Source organism: Canis lupus, chromosome 23, assembly GCF_011100685.1.
Source record: "Canis lupus familiaris isolate Mischka breed German Shepherd chromosome 23, alternate assembly UU_Cfam_GSD_1.0, whole genome shotgun sequence".
Lineage (NCBI taxonomy): Eukaryota > Metazoa > Chordata > Mammalia > Carnivora > Canidae > Canis > Canis lupus.
This window is the reverse complement of record NC_049244.1, coordinates 22,521,147-22,546,877: the sequence shown is the minus strand read 5'-3', so window position 1 is coordinate 22,546,877 and position 25,731 is coordinate 22,521,147.

Here is a 25,731-nt window from a genome sequence, read left to right as displayed (position 1 = left end):
GACAGAAATTCATATGACCATTCTAATTTATACACAGTGTCCATAAGACAGCCATATTCCTGAATTTCAAGTTAAGGTCACACAATTAAGCCCTTTAATCAATTTGGTTATCCTTTTTAAAATTTTTTATTTAAATTTTAGTTAACACACAATGCAATATTGGTTTCAGGAGTAGAATTCAGTGATTCATCACTTATATACAATACCCAGGGTTCATCAAAGCAAGTGTCCTCTTTAAAAGCCATGACCCACCTAATCCATTAACTCCTCCCTCTGAATTAACTATCCTTCTTTAAAACATTACTTAGCAATTCAAAAATTCCCCTTCTACCTTTTGCCATTTTTTCCTGATAATATTTCATGATTTCATAAATTAGCCAGAGATCTAGTTAATAATTTAAAAGTCTTTGATAAGACTTTAATGGTCAGCTTATTGTAGCTCAAATATTTTAGTAATTGTAATCCAAAGTTGGAGCCAAAACATAAATCATTGAAGGATTTTGTTTGCAAGATGATAGCCTATTTTCCTTGACTTCTGCTCACAACTCACATCAATTACAAATTTGCATTTCCAAGATAAATCCTAAAAAAAAATGATGTTAAGGTAAAAAATCTCATATTTGGTAAGACATGAAAGGGAACTTATGCATAAGCATCAACTATGGCATTCGAAAACTAACTCCTCACAAATTTAGCTAATTTCATGATTTAGGAGGCAAAATATTGAGCACTGGATGTTATGCTATATGTTGGCAAATTGAATTTCAATAAAATATTTAAAAACAATATATAAAAGGGAAAAGTTTTTTAAAAAAAAGGAATTGGGGACATCTGGGTGGCTCAGTGGTTGAGCATTTGCCTTTGGCTCAGGGCATGATCCTGGAGTTCCAGGATTGAATCCCACATTGGACTCGCTGTAGGGAGCCTGCTTCTCCCTCTGCCTGTGTCTCTGCCTTTCTCTCTGTGTCACTCATGAATAAATAAACAAAATCTTTAAAATAAAAAAAATTAAAAAGGAGGCAAAATATCTAGCATGACCCCTCTTCCGGCTGCATCTTGATTCTTTTTTGAAAGATTGCCTCTGAATAGTTGTAAAAAAAAAAAAATCAGTTGGAAAGAACTGGAGATTATGCCCTGATTCGTGGAGTTGAGCGTACCTGGGATGATACAGGTACAGTAAAGTGGCTTTAGGTAAGAAATGTCTGCTCTGGTAATTAGACAGCAAGGAAACAAAGATCTTCTTGGGAAATATAAATAGAGGGAACTAGCACTGAAATATGTTGACAAATAACAATTAACTGAAGTTCGTTCATTTGTTCATTTTATCAGAATTTACTGAAGTATGTGGGAGAACACAAAAGTAAATGAGACAAAGATCCTTGCCTACAAATTGTGTATAGACACAGGCTGAACTAAAATTCTATTCTTCTCTGGGAGTAAGGTAGATTAAAAATATATATGTAATTTTTGTGAAGGAAGAGAATAACTTTGTTGAACATAAGCCACTGAAACTCCCATCAAAGAATAACAATCCATTTTAGGAAAACAGAGGAAAAATTTGGGAAAATCATGACATAAACTCCTTGTCCTCTCACTTCCTCCATGACATCTCAGTATCATGTTGGTGTTTTCCCCCTCTTTATCTTTTACTATACTTCTTCATTGCTAACATCATCTCTCTTCTATCAAAAGCTTCTTCAACATATTTACACTTAATAATAAATGACCTAACTTCCTTAAACTATTATTTCCTTCCAAAGGTATCTGCATTTAAACCAGAAAAAAGTAGTAGGGTGGTTGAAAAATATTAGGTAGCAGGTTGCTGGCCAACCAGACTTTGAAAGTGATCACATAAACTACTTATACCTAAATCCCACTGTTGAAAAGGAAGACAACACAGAAAAAGAGTGGTGAGATTGCATTGATAATTAAGGTCCAATGAAGAAGATAATAATTGACTACCACAGCTCTCAGTAGGCACAGATTCCTCCTATTCAAGTTTGTTGTCATTAAGTTGATAAATTATGGTATTGAACCTCACCTGGTAGAGTTCTGAATTCTGGTGGAATGGAAATAACAGTTACATGTAGTGTTTTCTTTGTCAGTTGTATTAAGACCATTCTTGGCACTCTTATTCCCACATTGGCAACATGGGATAAGTTGATTTTTCATCAATATTACTTTTAGGCTTTGTCCTGGTAAGGGCAGAAAAAGAGCACTTAGTCATTACTGCTTTTTCTGTATTTGGGAACTTGAGACAAGGTCTAAAGGTACTCAAGATTTCCCTCTCTGCTCAGAAAAATAAAGCCATGTTTGAATATTATGTGGCATTTTAATGTTTATTGCAGCTGTTTAGAGCCAAAATATACAGAAAAATTAGTTGGAATATAGTTATTAAAATTATATCTCCAATTTAATTTTATAATAATTTCTGGAAGTGGTACCATTGCTGAAAATTCAACTTTATAAAGAACTAAACAGATATTTAGATTTTTATTTATCTTCCATGTGATTTATGTTTCTGTTTACATATAAACTTCTTAAACAAATTCAGCCTGAAGTTGGGGACTTCTTTTGTAGAGGCCTGTGTACTCTTCTTCTTACTCTGTAAAAACTAAGAAGAGATTAAGTATACATTTTTATTTTTCTCTCTCTTTTTTGCCTGACCTGGCAATGCACCAAAGCTCCGTGGTGAAGTTTCTGTAGACAGAGTGCTAAATTACAGGTGATAATTGTTTACTATGGCAAGGTTTCAAAATAGGAGAGGAATTCTCCAAAATAGATTGAGAGAAAGAAATGAAAGGTTGTATTTCACCATCCACAAGCACATTTTTCTTCATCAAAGAGAAAATGTTTTTTAAAAAAGAGCCTATAAGTTAGCCCCAAACAGAGATTAATTTTAATTAAGGATCAGAAAAAGATGACACATATATTGATAAATGACTTTCTTTGCTTTGCTTTCCTTTTCATTTCCTTTCATGGTCTATGCTTGGGGTCAGAAGATTTTTCAGGCTTCAGTAGATGCTCATTATTGAGTAAAAAATCATGGCACTTTCAGGTATTCCAAGGAAAGATTTGCTAGTGTTGGGAAAGGTAGGATGCTAAAATACTTTCCCAAATTTTACAATTCTTTAGTCTAAAATATTCATTGAGCTTTTGCTAACTAAAAGACACCGATCTATGCACCATAAGGACTACAAAGATGGATAAACTTTTAAAAATTCTGATCTATTGTGCTACTTTGATGTACATGGGCTATATAAGTGATCAGATGGAGGCAGGGAAATAGGTTAGAAGTTCACGTTAGGTAAAGGGATAATCCAAGTTTCAAGGTAATCAATGAATACTGCAGTACCCAGAAAGGGTGTTATGACCACATAAGCATAAACCTGGACACTTTAGAGTGTCCAAGGGAAAGGCAAATACTATTGATAAAGCACCTACTATGTTTTGGGCACTTCATTAACTGATTTGTATATACTTTCTCATTTAATTACTACAATAGTCTTGTGAAGTAGATATTACCTCACATGAGAAAATGGATACACAAAATGAATATAATTGACCTCTGGGGGATGTCACTAATTAAAATCTGTAGATGCCAACCTGGTTTCTGTGCAGTGAAACCTGAAGTGAAAAAATATGAAATTGCTGGATTTATGCAATGAAGTTGCCACTTCATTATAACATAATACCCTAAAGCAAGCAATCTCAACCATTTATTATGGCAAGTAATGTTCAAAGTTAAGAACATTCTTGCAGGGATATAATCAGAACTACCTCCCACCCTTTATTAAAAAAACTTAATTTCAAAAAAATTAACTTCTAGAAATTGAAAAATAGTTATACATTAACACTTGTATACCATTCATTTAGATTCAATACTTGTCAAGATGTTGGCACACTAGCTTTTTCACTTCACCTATCTATTGTTATTTTCCTATCATTCCTTCTCCCTCTCTGTATTATAAAGTATCCCACAATTAGTATTTGTATGCTTATTTCTTTATGATTAGATGAGGGAAAAAGTGTTTTTGTGGGGTTTTGGCAAGAACAGTATATACATGAGGTAATTAACTTTCTGTTGCATGATACTAGAGGCACATAATATCTGTTTGCTCCATAAATAGAGATTCTAAGTTTTGTCTCTGAGTTTAAGATGGAGTCTATTGCATTTTTTACTTACAGAAGAGCCTTTTGCCCCTTATGAGCAATAAAGGGTCTATGGGATATATGAAACAAAGGCAAACAAACATTGTTTCCCAATAAATTTTTATCCAGATATTTTAGCATTTATTGGATGTTCCTGGCTCAAACAAAACATTATAGTTGTATAATGCTGATTCTAATATTTTACCATTTCCACCCTGTATTTTAGTTGGTATGTAACAATGTGCTTTGGGTTCTATAATACTTATAAAAACAAAGTTTACAACAATCATAGCATATAAGTCAAGAAGAAAAAACTGAACTATACTATTGTAGGCTTGCTAGCTATAGTATATGTGTAGTAATATATCATCACTTGGAAATAGACTATAATTAAATATGTATACCATGGGGGCTCCAGGGAGCCTCAGTCAGTTAAGCATCCAACTCAGTTTAGGCTCAGGTCATGATTTCATTGGTCGTGGGATTGAGCCCCATGTAAGATTCCATGCTCAGCAGGGTGTCTGCTTGAAGATTCTCTCCCTCTGCCCCTCCCCTGCCCCCCTACTCTGTCTCTCTCTCTCTCACATACACACACACTCTTCTCTCTCTCACTTTCTCTCTCTCAAATAAATAAGTAAATCTTAAAAAAAGATATACACTATGAATTCTAAAGAGACCACTAAAACAAGATAAAGAAGTATAGCAAAAAAGGCAAAAAAAAAATCAAATATTTATTTTTAAATTAAACATTTATTAAAAAAAAAACAGTTAATCCAAAAGAAGGGAGAAAAAAGAAGGAAAAGCAAATAATGTAGTGAAGGTGGTGCCAGATAGTGATACAGAAATATATTTAATTCGCCTCCTCCCATGGAAACAATAAATTTACCACTACATATGGAAAAATTCCCTCTCAAGAGACCTGAAAACTAGCTGACCAGATCCTTCACATCAGCAAAAGAGAAAGGGGATCTCATGGAGTCAAGTAGAAGAGGCTGAGATGCACTTACCATAACCACCCTCTCCACCCCTGGCACAGCAACCCATAATCAGGGAAGGATCTCACAAACCCAGAGCTTCTCTCTGAGAAGCAAATGGTTCATATCTCACATCAGACATCTCAACTTCTAATACTTGCATCTGAGTGACAAGCCCCCAAAACATCTAGTCTTGTAAACCAATGAGGCTCACTTCCATAAGACTTAAAGAACCTTAGCAAACTGAAAAACTGTGCTATAAGAGCTAATGCACAGGTGCATTTGTCATAGGGCCCTTCATAGATAAAACAGTCTGAAAAGCACCCAACTATATGAGAAGGAGATTTAAAGGAGATCAAAGATTTTCTAATCTTAAAGTATCTGCTGGAGGGCAAGGGGCTTGTTGAGATATTCTCTGGGGATAGAGGCACTGCTGGGCACCAATTTATACTCTTCTTCTACCTTGCTAAAGCCATTTGTTTTTTTCCTTGGCTTGCCATCTTTACTCTCCAATAACCAGGTACCATCTTTGAGCTCCCCTGCCTTGCTAATGCTGGCAACTGCCATCTCTTCATTTTTTCATTCCTTGGCAAATGTAAACTGCATGCTCATCCTTTTCCATGCTCCATAGTGCCAGTATCTCCTGGAAAAGAACCAAAGGGCTCTCAGGAACAGAGGCTGCTGGACACAATTTTGTGCTCTCCCTCTGTCTCATTCCAGCTTGCCAGTATCTTCTAGAAAGGAACTTATACCCTGGTCTGGTTCCCTAATTTTGTTTCGGCAGCTGCCAAGAGATACTTCTGTATCACGTGGCTCAGGTGGCCAGTACAGCTTACACTCACCAGTCCCACCGGACTGTAACCAGTGGGTTAAGAGTTCTTGAACAGCTACCACACTTAGGGTGTAGCAAGAGGCATCAAAAAGAGGAGCTCAGCCTTTCTGTGAAACAAGCCTATAGGCTTATTATCATAGCTGTAACCAGAGAGGCAGATTTATAGTTAAACATATACCTAACAGGAAACTGTAAACATTCCCAGAGATCTCAGAAGATAGGCACTTCGTGTTCTCCCTCTATTATGTTCCAGAGTACTGGTATCTCTCAGTCCCTTGATTGCCTAGTTCTGGTGGCCAAGGAAGCCTGCATTCCTGAATAGCATGAAACTATAAGAGAGAAACTTTTGGCAGACTACAACTTCCAGGGCACTGCACAGACAGCAGGCCTGAAGGTCTGGTTTCCAATCAGTGTGAAACTAGGTGCTGACTGAAATCCCCCTCTTTGGGACACTGACAGGTCCTGGCAACCCTCAATAGCTGGGAACTATTAAAAATAAAATAGGCCGCTTGTACAATCATGAATGTTCAAGGGACAACCAAGAGCTAGAGCAAGTTTGAACAATAAGGTTTATCTCTTACATGAGGCCATTTCTCCAAAACTGGAAGAGGTGGCTGTTTCATCTAATACATAGAAACAAACACAATGAGTCAAGCAGCATGAAGAAATAGAGAAATATGTTCCAAATAAAAGAACAAGATAAAACCTCATGGGGTGGGGGACAAAAAACAAACAAGAAATTGAGGTGAGTAATTTACCTGATAAGAAATTCAAAGTAATGGTCATAAAGATGCTCACCAAACTTGGGAGAGTAATGGATGAACACAGTAAAAACATCAACAAACAGAAAATATAGTAAAGTACCAAACACAGTCACAGAGCTGAAGAATCCAATAATAGAATTGAGACATAAAGTACAGGTATTTTAACAGCAAACTAGATGAAACACAAAAAATTCTCAGTGATCTTAAAGATAAGACAACAGGACTCATACAATCAAAGTAGCAAAATTTTTTAAAAACTAAAAATATGAAGATAGCTTAATATATGTATGGGACAACATCAAGTTGACTAGCATTCATATTATAGGAGTCCCAGAAGGAAAGGAGAGAGAAAAGAACAGAAAACTTATTTGAAGAAATAATGTCTAAAAACTTCCCTAAAAAAATAAATAAATAAAAAATAAAAAATAAAATAAAATAAAAACTTCCCTAACCTGAGGAAGAAAACAGATATCCAAATTCACAAAGCCCAGAGGTGAACTCAAAGAGATTTATACCAAGTTGCATTATAATTAAAAGGTTAAAAGTTAAAGAAAATAAGAGTAAATCTTAAATGAAGCAAGAGAGAAATAAATTGTTACATGTAGAGGAACCCCAGTAGGGCTATCAGATTTTTCAGCAGAACTGTACAGGCCAAAAGAGGGGGGGGCATGCCATATTCAAAGTACTGGAAGAAGAGAACTTCCAACAAAGAATGCTTTTTACCCAGCAAAGTAATTATTCAAAATTGAAGGAGACATAGAGTTGCCAAGAAGCCAAAGCTAAAGGAGATCATTGCCACTACACCAGCCTTACAAGAAATGTTAAGGGGACTTATGTAAGCTGAAAAGAAAATATTTTAATTAATAACAAGAAACATGAAAGTATAAATCTCACTAGAGAGGTAAATATCTAGTAAGGGTGGTAAAGTACTCAATTATAAAGCTAGTATAAAGGTTAAAGGGAGAATTAGTAAAAATTGCTAGAGCTACAATAATCTGATAAGGGACACAGAGGATAACAAGATGTAAAATATGACAACAAAAAGATAAAACATGGAAAGGGGGAGAGAGTAAACATGCAGAGTTTTATAATGTATTCAAATTTAAGTTGTTATCAACTTAAAATAGACTTTTAGAAATATAAATTTTTATATCTAAGCCTTAAGGTAACTGGAAGTAAAGACTTATAGGAGATATACAAAAGATAATGAGAAGAATCTAAGCATATCACTAAGAAAAGTCATCAAACTACAAAGGATGAAAATCACTAAGAAAAGTCATCAAACCACAAAGGATGAAAGTAAAAGAAGAAAGGAATAGAGGGGAACTACAAAATGGCCAAAAAACAATTAATAAAATGATAACAGGTACATAACTATCAATAATTACTTCAAATATAAATGGATTAAAATTTTCAATCAAAAGATATACAATGGCTAAATGGATCAAAAACAAGACCCATCTATATGCTGCCTACAAGAGGCACTTGCAGATGCAGATGCAAGGAAACACATGACTAAAAGTGAAGAGAAAGAAAAAGGCCTTCCATGAAAATGGAAACCAAAAACAAACAAAACACACACATGAAAACACACACACACACACACAAAAAAAAAACTGGGGTAGCTATACTTTTATCAGACAAAATAGAGTTTAAAAAATAAAGAGACAAAGAAGGGCTTTACATAATAAAATGATCAAAGAGGAGGATATAACATTTATATTATAAATATTTATGTTCCCAATATAGAAGCACCTAAGTACATAAAGCAAATATTAACAAACCTATAGGGAGAAATAGACAGCAATATAGTAATACGGTACTTTAATACCTCAAAGGAGGTATTAAATCTATCAAAGGATAGATTATCTAGACAGAAAATCAATTAGGAAACATTGGCTATAAAGGACACATTAGACTAGATGAACTTAATAGATAAATACAGAACATTTCATTTAAAAGAACACACATTCTTCTCATGTGCACATGGAATTTTCTCCCAGATACATCATATATTAGACCACAAAACAAGTATCAATAAATTTAAGAAGACTGAAATCATATCAAATATCTTTTCCAATCACAATAGTATAAAACCAGAAATCAACTGGAAGAAAACTAGAAAGTGCACAAATATGTGGAGATTAAGCAAAATGCTACTGAACATCCAATGAGTCAATAAAGAAATCAAAGTAGAAATAAAAGATATATCTTGAGACAAATAAAAATATAACATACCAAAGTTTATGTGATGCAGCAACAGCAGTTCAACAGGGAAGTTCATTGTGATAAATGCTTACCTCAAGAAACAACAACAAATTATCAAATAAATGACATAACTTTTTTCAAAGAACTAGAAAAGAAAAAAAAGTAGTTCAAAGTTAGTAGAAGGAAAGAAAACAAAGATCAGGGAGGAAATAAATGAAATAAAGATTAAAAAGACAATAGAAAACGTTAATACAATGAAGATCTGGTTTTTACAAAAATAAATAAAATTGACAAACCAAGAAAAAAAACACAGGACTCAAATAAAATCAGAAATGTAAGATGTTCCAACTGATACAACAGAAACACAAAGGATCACAATCACAATATATGAATTATATGTCAATGAATTGGACAACCTAGAAGAAATGGATAAATTTCCAGAAACATGCAAACTCCCAAGACTGAACCAGAAGAAATGGAAATATCTGAACAGACCAGACAGTAATAAAGAGATGGAAGATTTTTGATTACTGATCCAAACAAACAAAAGTCCACGACCAGACAGTATCAGTTGCGAATTCTGCCAGACATTCAAAAACAAATTAATACCAATCCATCTCAAATGCTCCCCCCACAAAAAAAAGTGAAGAGGAGAGAATGTTTCCAAACTCATTTTTATAAGGCCAGCTGTACCCTGATCAAAAATCAGACAAGGATGTCACAAAAAAAAAAAAAAATACAGGCCAATATTCCTGATGCACATAATTGCAAAATTCCTCAACAAAAATATTAGCAAACAGAGTATTACAATATATTAAAAGAATCATACACTATGATTAAGTGGTATTTATTCCAGGATGCAAGTGTGGTTCAACACTGCAAATCTATCATTTGATACGTCAGATTAACAAAATGAAGGGTAAAAATCAGATGATCATCTTACTAAATGCAAAAAGAGCATTTGACAAAATTCAACATCTGCTTATGTTAAAAACTCTCAACAGAATGGGCATAGAGGGAAATGCCTGAACATAATAGAGACCATATATGATAAGTGCATAGCTAACATCATTCTCAGTAGTGAAAGCTGAAATCTTTTCCTTCAAGATCAGGAATAAGACAAGAATGCCTACTCTCACCACTTTATTCAACAAAGTATTGGAAGCTCTAACAAGAGCAATCAAACAAGAAAAGGAAATAAAAGGAACATAAATTAGAAAGGAAGAGGTCAAACTGTCACTCTGTGGATGATATGATTTTATATACAGAAAACCCTAAAGACCACCAAAAAACTGTTAGAAGTCATAAACAAATTCAGTGAAGTTTCAGGATACAAAATCAACATGCAAAAATTTGTGGTGTTTCTACACGCTAATAGCAAAGTAGCAGAAAGAGAAAACAATCCCATTCACAGTTGCATTAAAAAAAAATAAAGTCCTAGAAATAAATTTAACTGAAGAAGTAAAAGACCTCTAAAACAACTAAAAACAAGACAAATAAAATGGGAAAGTATTCCATGCTCATGGACTGGAAGAATTAATATTGTTAATGTCTCCATACCATTCAAAATAATCTACAGACTCAATGCAACCCTTATCAAAATTCCAACGGCATTTTTTTCCAGAAAAATAGGACACACAATCTGAAAATTTTTACAGAACCACAGAAGATCTCAGACAGTCAAAGCAGGCTTAAAGAACACAGTTGGAGGTATCATGCTCCCTGATTTGAAGTTATATTATACGATTATAGTCATCACAACATTATGGTATTGACAGAAAAACAGACACATAGATCAATGGAAAAGAATAAAGAGCCCATAAATCAAGCCACACATATATGTTCAATTTATGACAGAAGAGGCAAGAGTATACAATGGGGAAAAGACAGTCTCTTTAATAAATTGTGTTAGGAAAATTAGACAGCCATATGCAAATAAGGAAACTGATTGTATCATACCATAGACAAAAAATTACCACAAAATATATTAAAGACTTGAATGTAGGATCTGAAACCATAAAACACTTAGAAGAAAACATGGCAGTAAGCTCCTTTATATTGGTCTTGGTGAGGGTCTATTTTGGATTTGACAGGAAAAGCAAATTCAACAGAAGCAAAAATAAACAAGTGAGACTACATCAAATTTAAAAGCTTCTGCACAGCAAAGGAAATCAACAAAATGAAAAGGCAATCTAACAATGTAGGAGAACATATTTGTAAATCAAATCTCTGAAAATGAGTTAATACCCGAAAATATAAAGAACTATAAATCCATAGAAAAAAATCAAATAACCCAATTTTAAATATGGGCAGAAAAACTGAATACACATTTTTCCAAAGAAAACATCCATATAACTAATAAGCACATGGAAAGATGCTCAACATCAGCAATCATCCAGGAAATGCAGTCAAAACTACAGTGAGGTCACCTCATGGCTGTTAGAATGACTATTATAAAAAATTCAAGAAATAATAAGTGTTGGCAAGGATGTAGAGAAAAGGGAACCCTTGCTCACTGTTGGTTGGGATGTAAATTGGTTCAGCTACTATGGAAAATAGTATAGAGATTCCTCAATATATTAAAAATAGAACTACCATACAAGCCAGTAATTCCACTCTGGGCTTCACCTGTGGAAAATGAAATCACTGATTCAAAAAGATATATACATCACCCTCCATTCATCTCAGCCTTATTTACCATAGCCAAATCATGAAACAATTTAAGTGTCCAAAGATGGATGAATGGTTAAAGATGTAGTGTACTTAAACACAATTGAATACTACTTAACCATAAAGAATGAAATCTTGCCAATTGCAACAATATGGATGAAACTTGAGACATTATGCTAAGTGAAAGAAGTCAAGCAGAAACACACAACTGTATGCACTCACTTATATATAGAACAACAACAACATAAAACAAGCTTATAGATACAGAGAACAGATCTGTGTTACCAGAGTTGTAGTGGAGGAGGGGGGCAGAATTGTTATTGAGGCTCAGAAGGTACAAAATTTCAACTATAAAATGAATAGGGCATGAGAATAGAATTTACAGCATGGTGACTATAATTAATGCTGTATTGCATATTTGAGAATTGCTAAGAATAAATCCTTCAAATTCTCATTATAAGAAAAAAGAAAAAATGTAACTATGTATGATGATAGATGTTAACTATACTTATTGTGGTAATCCTTTTGCAATGTATTCAAATATCAAATCATTATATTGTGCACCTATAACTAATATGTTATATGTCAATTATATCTCAAAAAATCCCCAACAAAGTATTAATGCCATAAACGGAAACAAAAAGATTTTACTCTAATCATATTACTAATAAAAATCAAATATAAAGGATATAAACATTCTAATTAAATGACAGATATTATCATTTTGGATAAAATCACAAGATTTAATTATATGCTATATACAAGAAAGGAACTTCATATATAAAGGGACAAATAGGTTAAACATAAAAGGATGGGAAAAGATATAGAATGTTCACAGTAATCACAAGAAAATTTGAATCGCTATATTACTATTTGACAAAGTAGATGTCATAGTAAAGAATGTTACTAGGATAAAGAAGATAATTTCATAATTATAAAGGGAGCAATTGATGTAACAACAATTAAACATTTATGAGCATAATGGAGCTTCAAAATACATATGAACCAATAGAACTGTAAGAATAGACAAATCCACAATTATAGTTAGAAATTGCAATTCTGGGGGATCCCTGGGTGGCTCAGCGGTTTGGTGCCTGCCTTCTGTCCAGGGCGTGATCCTGGAGTCCCGGGATCGAGTCCCACGTCAGGGTCCTTGCGTGGAGCCTGCTTCTCCCTCTGCCTGTGTCTCTGCCCCTCTCTCTCTCTCTGTGTCTCTCATGAATAAATAAATAAAATCTTTTAAAAAATAAAAGAAATTGCAATGCTGCACTCTCAATAAATGATGGAATAGGTAGAAAATCATTAAGAGTATAGCAGACTTGTAAAATCTTATCAACTTACTTGACCGAATTGATATTTTGAGAACATTCCATTCAAGAATGGAATACATTTTTTTCCAAGTGTACTTGGAGCATCTATACAAATAGACTATATTCTGGGTCATTAAACAAGTCTCAATAGATTAAAAAAAGAAGATGACGGTAATACAAAGTACTTCTGTGATCAAAATGAGACCAAATTATAAATAATAACAGAACAAGATTCAGGAAATTTGAAAGACTGACCCACCATTGGTGATAATGTGGAGCAATTGATACTCTTATAATTATTGGTAAAACATTCCTTTTGTAAAATAGTTTGGCTGTTTCTTAAAAACTTAAACATATATATCCTCCAGGTGATTGCTCAATTCTACTCCTAGAGAAATGAATACAATATATTCAAAAAGCCTCATGCATGAATTTTCATAGCAACATTGTTATAGCCCAAACTAGAAGCAGATATAATTAGCAGTTATAAACAAATGTCCATTAATAGCTGAATGGATTAAAAAATTGTCCTACATTCATGCAGTGGAATACTACTCAGCAATAAAAAGGAATAAACTACTGACAAATGCAACATGTATAAATCTCTACATAATTACAGTAAGTGAAATAAGCCACAAAAATAATATATGTGTATTACTCTATTTGTGTATAATTCTAGAAATTACAATCCTGGAGCAGCATTCAAAACTTATCTGATTATACATTTTAATATGGGCAATTCATTTAATGTCAATTATATCTTAAACTCAACACCAAAGAAACAAACAATCCCATCATGAAATGGGCAAAAGACATGAACAGAAATCTCACAGAGGAAGACATAGACATGGCCAACATGCACATGAGAAAATGCTCCGCATCACTTGCCATCAGGGAAATACAAATCAAAACCACAATGAGATACCACCTCACACCAGTGAGAATGGGGAAAATTAACAAGGCAGGAAACCACAAATGTCGGAGAGGATGCGGAGAAAAGGGAACCCTCATACACTGTTGGTGGGAATGTGAACTGGTGCAGCCACTCTGGAAAACTGTGTGGAGGTTCCTCAAAGAGTTAAAAATAGACCTGCCCTACGACCCAGCAATTGCACTGTTGGGGATTTACCCCAAAGATACAGATGCAATGAAATGCCGGGATGCCTGCACCCCGATGTTTATAGCAGCAATGGCCACGATAGCCAAACTGTGGAAGGAGCCTCGGTGTCCACCGAAAGATGAATGGATAAAGATGATGTGGTTTATGTATACAATGGAATATTACTCAGCTATTAGAAATGACAAATACCCACCATTTGCTTCAACGTGGATGGAACTGGAGGGTATTATGCTGAGTGAAGTAAGTCAGTCGGAGAAGGACAAACATTATATGTTCTCATTCATGTGGGGAATATAAATAATAGTGAAAGGGAATATAAGGGAAGGGAGAAGAAATGTGTGGGAAATATCAGAAAGGGAGACAGAACGTAAAGACTGCTAACTCTGGGAAACGAACTAGGGGTGGTAGAAGGGGAGGAGGGCGGGGGGTGGGGGTGAATGGGTGACGGGCACTGGGGGTTATTCTGTATGTTGGTAAATTGAACACCAATAAAAAATAAATTAAAAAAAAAAGAAACAATTCCCTGAGAATCTAATTTTATGGACATTCTCTCACTTCTGTATATAATGGAATCAAGTAAGTTTGTTATTCTTCCCAATAAGTTCTCCTTTTAAAAAGGTCAACATTAGTGGTCCCCAAGGAGCAGGATCCCTGCTGACTCTTGTTCATGACTCCTCTAATAAGCAGCCTGCTTTCTCAAGAAATTTTCTTTTCTTTTAAGATCGATTGATTGATCTAAGAGAGAGGAGAGAGAGTATATGTGTGTAAGGACAGAGATTGAGGGAGAAGCAGACTCCCCACTGAGCAAAGAGCCAGATGCCAGGCTCCATCCCTGGACGCTGGTATCATGACCTGAGCAGAAGGCATAGACTTAACTGACTGAGCCATCCAGGCACTCCTTTCAAGAAATTTTCAATTTTCATTTTTCAATGGTTCTTTATTATAAAGATAAACAGCCTGCCCTCTCAAGTCCTGCTGGATCAAAAGCTAATTCTAAGGTACTATTATTTCTATGCAAGAGGAGAAGAAAAAATATTTTTCTTCTTTGAATTCTGGTGAAGAATCTAATTTTGGCTCATCAGAGTACTTCTCAATGCAGCAAAAACAACTACTCCCTTATAAACAAAAACAAAACAAAACAAAGCAAAAGGTAAGCTAACTAGCCAGGGGCACAGTGGCAAAAATAAGACCTGCTTTTACACTTCTGGGACACTGAATGGAGTACATTTAAAAGAATCAAAACAAGCTAAAAAGAGAGTTCTGCTACTGTTGGAATCTCTGCTGTTGTGAGCAGCTCACTGGCCTTTGCCTGTCAGGGGCGGTTGAGATCTGTCCACTTACCCATTTCTTCTCTCTCTCATTGCTGATTGCTAATTTCCTGAGTATTAATTACAAAGTTCAGTCCTTCCCCCGTGGAGTCTGAAATAGAGAATGAGGGCTAACTTTAGAACAAAAGCCGTCAAATTCCCCCATCTACTCAGTACATTTAAGGCCAAGGACATGCAAAGCAAAGAGACACATTCCTCCCCTTTCAGGAAAATTTCTGTGAAATTAGGATGACTCAAACATTCCTCTCGGTCCTTAAAATAAAGGGTGAGTGTTAAAGGCATTCCATTTTTGAATGGCCCTAAAAAATCTTTTCCTGGGAGATCTAGAAAGAAGGGTGAAATTATCTCAGCTCATTGAACACAAATAAATGTTCTGGCCATCCTTCTCCGCATGATTAAATCATTGTCTTAATCACAGACTGGCCTCTAATTTCCAAATGAGTGCATTGCCTTTGTGCTGTTTTTCAAGAGAAAAGAAGAAAAATAATTTTAAGATAATTAACTTTTTTACTTTTGATTTCAGGGACAAACTACACATTGTGGGACTACTGAATTATTGTTTCAGCCACAATGTTCAATTTGTAGCACATCTTAATACTCTTTACCAAGAATTTGTTTTATGGTTACCAATTTCTGTGTGGACCACAGAGAAGAGAGAAAGAGAGCCAATCTACCATATTAGCCGGTGGGACAGGTGGCAGGTATGTAAGTGTTTCTAGTAGTCACGAACATAATTTGACTCAAGTGTACTCTTGGGGGCTTATTTTAAAACAACATATGTCTTCCATTTTTAAAAGTTTCTAAGAAATTATGATAAAGTGAATGGGGAAAGCTGGGAGCAAGTCGAATGTGAAACTTGTGTACCTGCATCTGATTAGGAATGAAGATTTACCTTAGGAAGGAGTACTAAAAGTGTACAGAATTAAAAAAAAAAAAAAATCTAGGGGCACGTGGTTGGCTTGGTCTGTTGAGTGCCCAGCTCTTGGTTTTAGCTCAGGTCATGATCTCAGGGTCCTGGGATAGAGCCCTGCATCAGGCTCCATACTCAGCAGGGAGTCTGAGGATTTTCTGTTTCCCTCTGTCCCTACCTCCACTTGTATGCACATGCACATCTCTCTCTTTCTCTCAAATAAATAATTTTTAAAAATCTAAAACTTAAAAACACAGACCAAAACCCAAAAATCAATGTCAGTGTTGTTTAGTGATTCTATGACTCCATTCAGTCAAAGACATCATTAACCTTCTATATAGCCTCCATTTCCTCATCTGTAAGATGAGAAATGCTGGACTAGGCAAATGTTCCTAGCCTTTACTCTCTAAATTTCTAGGGATTTCCGATGATTCAAAAGCCTAATGGAAACTGTCCTCATATCAAAAAAAATGATGCTTATCTAGCTAATCATCATTTGTTTTATTAGCTGGACTTAAGTCTATTCTAAATTTTAAGTATAACAATTACGATCAGAAGGCAAAGGTCAGTTTGAGGCCCTCTGACTTATTGAGAGTTGCCGAGATCGTTCCCATCTCCCCCATGCCCTCACACACCCAGGGCAATTCCACATCTCTGTCACCTCCCCATCATGTTGACCATGTTGAACATTTGATGCAGGGTCCATTAAATCCTCCCAAACCAAACAGTTGATAAATGATGATAGCATGTTGGCTAACATTCCACCATCTCTTGGGCAGTTCTCTTCCCCCTTCATTTTCTCCCTCTCTTTGTTCCTCTCCTTTTTGCTCTTCCACCTATGGAGCAAAATATGTGTCATATAAGACTGTCTGGCTGTTACTTTTTGAAACTTTATTATGTCCTTGAGTTTTCCTTTTGCACCCTACATAACTTGTTTCAGTTTTGCTTTTTTCTTTTCAAACTAATATAGGAGTTGTTGAAGACGTATTCTCTCCACCTTCTAACACATATAGCTTTGATGAATGATAATTCATTATGTCCTTTGATGAACAAAATTATAAAATGGGGATATTAGACAAAGTCTTCCAGATAAGTGTTTGATCAAATATCTGGTTACAGTGGTCTAGCCAAGTTAGCAAATAAAATGAACTATCACAATGAATTATTACTTATCATTGAATCAATTCTTTCAAAAATGTGAATTCCAGATGCTGAAAAGTTTGAAGATTACAGATGAAGAAGTTTTGTAAGGTCTTTCCCAAATTCAAGGAGGGAGAAAAATGTTGACTCTGATGACTGTCTGTTGAATGATTGGGTAGTGTTTAGGATTTCTCTTATCCTCTTAAGTCTCTTTTGAAAAGATTAATTTCAAGGTCCTCTATCTCTATCCCTTGGACTTACAGTGATAATGGTCTATTTTTATCTGATATGCTCTTAGGGGCACTTTTCCTTTGCTTCTCTTACCTGTTTATCATTTTGTTGTTTAATTTTGCTAAGATAGCCTTTGAACCTGAAGAAAGAAGAGAGAAATGTTGATTGACCCAGAGCTTATCTCAGGAGATTTTAAGAATGTGTGAATATGGCAAAACTTTGAAGCATTAAGGAATTAAAAATAAGTCAAAACTAATATAATATAGTAATTACCTTTGGATTTTCATTAAATGGACCCAAATAAGTTTTGAAGTCACTTAAGAATAAGCTCTGAGGCAATCTACATTTCCTCCTCTTTCTCATGCCAAATATTGTTTTCCAGATCTAGCCAATCAGAAATAACTTAAAAGTGGCACTGCTTCCCATTTCCTTCCTAGACCAGGAATCTTTGTCACTTCTTAAAATATCTGCATCTCTAAAAAGTTTGCTACACAAAAGAATTTTTCTCTAAATGGATAAATGACTGTAGGCATTTTATTTTGTTACATTATATTTGATTTTTAAATATAGATAATGTTAGACCTAGATGTACATTTCAATTATATAAAAGCATGAACACCTGTATCCTCACAATACAAGGCCTGATGCAAGATATGTTCCTGAGAAAAGGAAACATACATGCATATCTCAAGTCCCAATTTGAAAATCAATGTTCATCTTTTAAAAGACGTTCCATAAATAAATGAATAAACAAATAAATAAACAAATAAACAAATAAACGTTCCAGAATTAATGTGGTTTGATGGAAATAAAAATGGAAAAATAATTAGACACTATTCTCTGTATTCTTCAGACTCATTCCTGTTTAAATCAAACTAGTAGGATGTTTTGTTTGTTTCTCCCCACTGATGGCATTTTTTGTGGAGTGGTAATTAAATCTCAGCCATGGTGAGTGACCCACCAGAAACATAGGAAAAGGTTTTCTGAGACACAGCTGTCAACTTATCTTGACTAAAAGGTAGTTTTTTGTGAAATGAGAAATTTTGTGCAAAGGCACAAAGACTGTGTAATATTATAAATAATACTCATAAGCTCCAAAACGTACAGTGGGGCCTGAATTTCCTTCTAGAAACTGCTGAAATCCAGCCCTCCTTATTTCCCGTGTGTGTGTGTGTGTGTGTGTGTGTGTGTGTGTGTGTGTTGGCACTGAAAGGGGAAGAATCCAAAAACTCTGCAAACTTGCAAATACAGAATGTGCAAATCACTGAACTCAGTTACAATGTCTGTTGGATGGAATTGGCAAGAAGCCGAAGCTGAAAGTAATGGTGTGGACAGCCTCACCCCATTACTTTCAAAGCAATTGATTCTGTTGTAGCCATTATATCACTCTCGATTTAAAAAGAAAAAAAAAATGGCGGTGGTTTATCATATCTCCCTTCTAATGGATAGGAACATAAATTTGCTCTCAATGTGGAATAAGTGAACTAAATATAAGGTGTTCAGCTTGTGAGTCTCTGTGTCTGGCCCAATGATGAGATGACATATGCTCGCTTCATTGCCAACATTCATATGTGCTTCCTGTGTGAAGGAGTTCCTGGGTTGCGAGCTTGTCTGAAATGGCTTCTGAGAGTCAGACCAGCTTGAAGGAAAGAGAGATACTTATCAAACTCAGTCATTCCTTAATGTTTGAAAATAATGTATCGTGATGGTAAGATGGAGGATTTTTTAGGGTCTGGTACTACTACTATTGTCTGTATTTGGGTATGTGATTTTTTTTGTTTATTATACAATTAGCTAGAGTTATTATTAAGGTTGCTTATACCCTACTAGAGATCGACTATTTTTTTAAACTGAAGAAAGAGAAAATTTTGTACTCAGTATCAAATGCATAGTTATTCACACACATGTAATAGGATTTTTGTTCAAAAGTTGTTCTGCCAACACTGCTTTAAAATAAGCAATCCACCTGAGAAAACAATGTGATAATCAGAAAGGAAAGTCCAAGGGTAAATTAGGAATAAGGAAAGTCAAGTATATTTTATAAAGTTTATAGTTGCTTTATTAACTGTTTGAGTGAATTGTTTTATGCTGGTTGGTTCAGTTGTTGGGTATGAAAGGAGAAATCTACACATAGTTAGAAAGGACTTTGCAGCATTATTTTAAGTTGGCTAGGTGATGATCAGTTCATGTCCGTACGTTTAACACACACAATAGTTCTCAAACTGCTGTGCATTGGAAATTGCCTTGGATTCACCTTTATAACACACTGATGCCTGTGTCCTACCCCTAAAGATGTAGATTTAAATTTTCTATATTTTGTCTTGGTTATCAGGACTTTTAAAAGCTCCCTAGATTTCACTGGGCAACCAGATTCAGAACCTTAATTCTCAGAAATGAGGTTTCCAATTATGTCCAGCTGTCTCATAAATGCAGGCATCTGAGCCCAAATTGGTCTGTGGTTTGAGAAACTTCTATTACCATTCAAGAATTAACAGGATCCATAGCTTGTCTTTCCATGTCAAGGTATTAACATCTTGAAACATGATTAAAGTTCCATTTTCATTTTTAGCAACCAAAAGCTCAACTGGAAATTACTGGAAATGGTTGGTGACTCATTCCATTGTTAAAATTAAGTAAATTCTGAATATTGGTAACAAGTTACTCTTTAGCTTTCAATCCACTTCTCAAAATAAATTTATTTAGCTATGAAAATTCAAACTATGTAGGTAAAAGGGCACAAACCTACAGTTGTAAGAAGAATAAAGCCTAGGAATCTAATATACAGCATGATGACTACAGTTAACAATACTTTATTGCATATTGGAAAGTTGCCAAGACAGTAAATCTTAAATGTTCTTACTGTAACAACAGCAACAAAATAGTAATTATGTGAGGTGAAGGATGTGTTGACTAACATTATTGTGATAAATATTTCACAATATATACGTGTATCAAATCATCACATTGTACACATTAAGCTTATACAATGTTATATGTCAACTATATCTCAATAAAGCTAGGGGAAAACATGAAGTACCTTTGACAAGGCTTTAGTTTTGAGATTTATTATTTCTTTTCTAAAAACATTATTTATGTAAGCAGTTTATCTAAGTCAATAAAGTGAGATTATTAAAATTACTCTAGTACTTTTTCACTTAGAAGATAACATTTATATATATAATATATTACAATATAACACAAGTTATATATTATATATAAATATATATATTCCATGCATAATAAATACACATGTACTTTTGTTATAGCCACAACTCAGCAAAATGGAATGGAAAACCACCACCCATGTTTTACAAATGAAGAAAATAAGTTTTTATGATGTGAAATGACTTGTCCAAGTCTACCCATCTACAAAGTAATGGAAATAGAATAGCATTTGTTTTCTCATTTCAAATTAATAAACCTTTCTTTTGATATAGTGGTATATTCCAAACATTGTTTGAACCTTAGTTATCCTGGAGAGCAGCTTATTGAAATCTGAAAATTTTTCCTTTACTTTGAAATTAGAGCCAGTAGCAAAGTGGTAGGAAGAAACACGTCTAAATACAAACTGAATTTGAGGAAATATCCCTGTATAATGAGAACACCTATTGCTGAATGCCATTGTTAAAGAATTTTGAAATATGGTATTTGCTGTCATGCAGGGATTAATTGTTAATAAATTAGAGATATTATACCAAAAAAGAAACAGAAAGAAAAGTTATATCTCTTTTGTTGGTAGATACGTTCCACTGCAAAAATATCTTTGTAAGTAATAATTCAATGAATGTTAGGATCCTAAGAGTTATATTTTGTCACTGATGTTATTTGTAATGGAATTCAGAAATTAGGATCACAGAGTTAGTTAAATACTTAAATCTATCATATTCTTAAATATTTTTACCTTATATACCTCCTTTACAAACTAATAAAAACCATTGAAGCTCTCTCTGGAAAAACTGCTCATCATTACATTTTTAAAAGTAATCTCTATATCCAATATGGGACTTGAACTTACAACCCTGAGATTAAGAATTGCACACTCTACCAACTGAGCCAGCCAAGAGTCCCATCATCTTTACATTTATAATTTTGAGAAATTCAGAGACTCTTACAACAAAATTGAGAGCTGTGCTCATTAAATGGTGTAAAAATTCAACCACAGCAAAGTAGTCCATTTAAATATAAAGCCATTTCAGACAAGGAGATGTTAAGTAAAATATGTTTTTTTATAAAGAATTTTCTTGTTTAAAGAGTGACAATGCCTGCCATGTGTTTATCTGTCTGTATATTTAGAATTATTATAACTTAAGATTTAGAGGCTATTTTCTCTTAAGGCATGTTGCCCATATTTTGTAACACAAAACTATAACCAGCTGGCCACTGATATCTGGTAACAGAGTAAACAAATAGCTAGGTTTGATAGAATTACTAATGAAGAGAACAAATGTATATATAATATCTGTTATCCTAAAAATAAGCAAACGAAGGACTCTTCTCATAAGAGCTACAGTTAATGAGTTAAGAGAATTCTGCATCTCAGTTGAAATGGACATTTTAGTTTAATAGAATTTCCTTCTCACTAATCCTTAACTAATATCACTTACCAAATTTAATTTAACCTTGCTATTCTGACCATTTTGAGATATACTCTCAAATCACTGTAAGATTTCACAAATCTTAGTGTTTGACTTCCCCCCAGAATTTATTGGGAAGGTTTAAAATTTCAGAACTCATTCAGAACTCATGGGTGCCTGGGTGGCTCCATGGTTGAGTGTCCACTTTTGGCTCAGGTCATAATTCCAGGGTCCTGGGATCAAGTCCCACATCAGGCTCCCCACAGACAGCCTGCTCCTGTGTGTTTCTCATGAATAAATAAAAAATCTCTAAAAAACTAAAAAAAAAAATGAAATTTCAGAACTCTGTATCAAAAACAGCACATAGGTGACTTTTGGTTTCAGCACTAACCTGTAAAGAGCTTGGAAGTTTGCCACTTAAATCCCTAAAACAAAAAAAGTTTCACAAACTAAAAAGCACTATTTTTGGACCCATCAGAGAACTGAGGTTTGCAGGTAAACCATCACTCCAAAATCAAGAGAGATAGGCACATCTGTGAGATACAGCAACTGAGATCTGCTTATCTGAAACCTCAGTTATACAAAGGAAACATACAGTTACTGGTAAGAATGCTTAAAAGATAATTTTGATAAATTGCTGGAGCTGGAGTATGGAGTAGCATTGGTAAAGTGATAAATTCCTGGGGACTACAGTATCAGGGGAACTCCCACATTATGATGAGTGCTACCTGTAGGAGCCTCACTGGATTTTCACAGGGAAGAACTAAGAAAGATTCTCTTGGGACTCTGCCAAAGTGAGGAGTAGAAAAATCATTGTGAAACATGTACAGAGCCTTCTCTATAACAAAGGCGCAGTTTCCAGGGGTAAAGAGTTTGCCAGAACCTTATCCCAGCTTGAGGAAGGAAATCCCTTCCATTATAGCCTATCTAGCCTTTCTGTCTTACTGAAGGAGGAAAAAAACATTAGTCAACAAGAGTTAGGCTTCAATGAAATAAATTAGGACTACTATAGCCAGAGAGGGGTGCAGGGGAACAGGATGAGAAAGCACTCTATCAAGGAGAAATATCTGTGAAGTTCACAGTTCTATCACAGATCTATTAGAACATAAAGATTCTATTAGATTATACAATGCCTCCCATCCCAATACCTTACTACCACACCAAGGGAACTCTGGCATAGTAACAGTGGATTATAATTTCAAAGAGCCACAAGACACAGATTCTTCAAAAGAAGGAGTATTTAAGGAAGCCTGAAGTCCTGAGGGGAGACAATCACAAGGACACTACAGGAATTTATTCTTTAGGCACATGCAGCTGCACAAATATTGAACACAGTCCTATTCCTAGCTAGATTAATACAAAGCCTGATACTAAAGGCCTATTTAATCCTTCAATCAGTTCCTATTACCCAAAACATTAACCTGTCTGACTTTCAATAAGAAAATTACAAGGCACATCAAAAGGAAAACAAACTAACCAACAGTCTGAAAAAGCAAGGCAATGATCAGAACCAAATTTAGATATGACAGATGTTGAAAGTATTGGACAGGAAATTTAAAATAACTATTATTGGGGCACCTGGGTGGCTCAGTAATTGAGCATCTATCTGCCTTTGGCTCAGATCATGATCCCAGGGTCCTGGGATTGAGTCCCACATCAGGATCCCCACAGACAGCCTGCTTCTCCCTCTGCCTATGTCTCTGCCTCTCTCTGTGTGTCTCTCATGAATAAATAAATAAAATATTTTTAAAGATAAAATAACTATGATTAATATGTTAAGGGCTCTAAGTTAAAAAATAGACAAATATGCAAGAATAAATAGGTAACATAGATAGATGGAAACTTTAAGAAAGAATGAATGATAAATGATGAAAATAAAAAAGATTGTAACAGAAATAAATAAATAAAGAGTATTCTGTTCTACGGATGTACTATAGTGTTTTATACAATTATCTACTGAATACTATCCTGGACACTTCCACTTGTTGGCGATAATAAAGAAAGCTGCTATAAATATTTGCATGCAAGTATTTTTGTGGATATAAGTTTTCAAATCAATTAAGTAAATACCTAGAAGGATGACTGTTGTGTTCATCTTTGTAAGAAATTGCCAAAATGCCCACCAATAATAAATGAGAGTTCCTGTTGCTCTGTCAGAAATTGGTAATGTCAGTTTCTACTAACATGTCTTTAAGCTCACTGATTTTTTTTTCCTCAGTTGTGTCCAATCCAACAAACCTATCAAAGCAGGCTCCCTGTGGGGAGCCTGATGGAGGACTCAATCCCAGGATCCTGGGATCATGAACTAAGCCAAAGGCAGATGCTCAACCACTGAGCCACCGAGGTGCCCCTCTGTATGATACTTTAATAGTGGATATATGATACTAAATTTTTCAAACCCACGGAACTTTAAAGAATGATGATTAATGTATATAAATTTAAAAAATAGGGGATCCCTGGGTGAGTTAGTGGTTTAGTGCCTGTCTTCAGCCCAGGGCATGATCCTGGAGTCCTGGGATTGAGTCCCACATCAGGCTCCCTGAATGGAGCCTGTTTCTCCCTCTGCCTCTCTGTCTGTGTCTCTCATGAATAAATAAAATCTTAAAAAAAATAAAAATAAAAAATATTTTAAGGAAGTTGGGATATTCCATTACAGAATTCAGAATGTGTCAAAAGAATATAACTGTATTATGAATATATCAAATAATCTTCCCAAAGGGGCTGGAGTGAAAGTTAACTGACTTAAGTAACAAAATGGAGTCTGTACAACCAAAACTAAAAGGAACATGGACATTCTACTCTAGTTGATAAAGTTATGTCCCATGGGGATACAGGTAAACAATTCTGAGATCATTTTACATGTACACTGAAATTAAGTAATTGAGTAAATGGGTGGTAAATGATGGGGGCAGGTTTCTCAGTATTATTAGAGTGTGGGATTAAAAATAATCAAGGGGAGGGGCACAGAATAATCCATGAGGTAATGAATTAGAGTAGGGGACACTCAGTATGAATTCCTGTTTAGCCCTAATATAGGTAAAGTGATTAGGGATAGAAATATTTATAGATATATGTATTATGTGTGGGTTAGTATTTCCTTCTATGTCAGCTTAGAGGGCCTAGAAGCCACGATGTCCCAGTAGAAATGTGCATACCTAGTACCTAGATCTCAGTTCCTAAGGAACTTCTCTAAGGATCTTTACAAAAGTGATTGATATTAGGACTGAGCAGCAAATATTTAAGATGAGCCTGGGGCATTTGGTAGTGAAGTAAAAAAAAGCCAAACAAAATAAAAAACACAATGATGAAGTATGTCAAAAGGACACAGGAGTCAAATGAAAAAGTTCCCAATGGCCAGAGCTGGAATAATTTAAGCAAGAAAATAAATAAAGTACTATTATATTATGATCTAAAAGTATAAAATAATATCTAGGAATCCATTCTAATATAAATAATTGGTTGAGTAAATAATGAATAATAGACTAACTTCGTTAAAGAAGAATTCCAAATAATTCATA